The sequence below is a fragment of the Eptesicus fuscus genome, chromosome 3, assembly GCF_027574615.1.
Source record: "Eptesicus fuscus isolate TK198812 chromosome 3, DD_ASM_mEF_20220401, whole genome shotgun sequence".
NCBI classification, from domain to species: Eukaryota; Metazoa; Chordata; class Mammalia; order Chiroptera; family Vespertilionidae; genus Eptesicus; species Eptesicus fuscus.
The window spans coordinates 17,167,691-17,168,627 of record NC_072475.1 but is presented as its reverse complement, the minus strand read 5'-3'; the positions used below and the strand labels follow the sequence as shown (position 1 = coordinate 17,168,627).

The 937-nt window shown below is 32.9% G+C and overlaps 1 non-coding gene across 1 annotated transcript; it reads right to left on the bottom strand.

The window, feature by feature from the left end:
• Positions 1-322: 322 nt before the first annotated feature.
• Positions 323-459, bottom strand: LOC114233057 (small nucleolar RNA SNORA8). Its single transcript, XR_003619179.2, has one exon. It is a non-coding gene; the product is annotated as a small nucleolar RNA SNORA8 (small nucleolar RNA).
• Between the last annotated feature and the right edge of the window lie 478 nt (positions 460-937).

Genomic DNA, 937 nt, shown 5'->3' with positions numbered 1-937 from the left:
TGATTGCAAGGATTTCAACATATTGTATATTATTCCTCTGGATTAGATGCCTGTTTTTGAGTATGTATACCAACTTTGCTACTGCATATTGTGGGACACTTTAACCTTAATCCCAAACCCACCAGAAATACTTTTTAAATAAAAGTAAAGGAGGTAGAATCTTTCACATTTTTTAAAAATAGTGAAATCATATAGGTACTGTGTTTTATCTCCACCTTTAGATTTAGAATGATAGGTACAATCATATATCAGAGGCTTTATTAGCAAATACTGAAACATTCATAAAATATATATTTGCATATATACCTTTTTATTTATTTTATACTGTATCAATAAAAATCCAGGTTTAACATGCATGAAGCCAAGACAACCAACAATGCCAGACACTGAATTTATATCATACTGTCCTTTGAACACCCAGCAGGAATAAACTGCTGAATGTAGACACCATGCAGTGCAATACATTTGTAATTAGTACTCTTGATACTTCTGTTCAAAAGGAGGTAATGGAGATGTTTTCTAAACATGATCTTTTGATGAAAAATAGATATATTTAAACAATTTATATGAATACAAGCATGCCTGGTTTAATAAGAAAGATTTCAAATCAAAAGCCTTAGATGTAGAATACTATAAAAGAACCATATGCCATGAGTTTGCTAATTGTACTCTAGTATATAGGTTATTCAGGACTCCTTTATTATCATTATTATTATTATTATTATTAGAACCTGTAAGAGACCCTGAAGACTGGGGGATTTTTCCATGGTGGCAGTCACGTGTCATTACCCCCATAGATGTTCTTACCCACCCTCTTTTGCACACAACCTTAACCCCTAACTCTTCCTCCTGAAGAATAATTCTTGCCTCTTCTGAGAACATTCCTTGACCAACTTTTCTCTGAAATTGGCTAAACTTCATCTGATGCTCTTCTGCT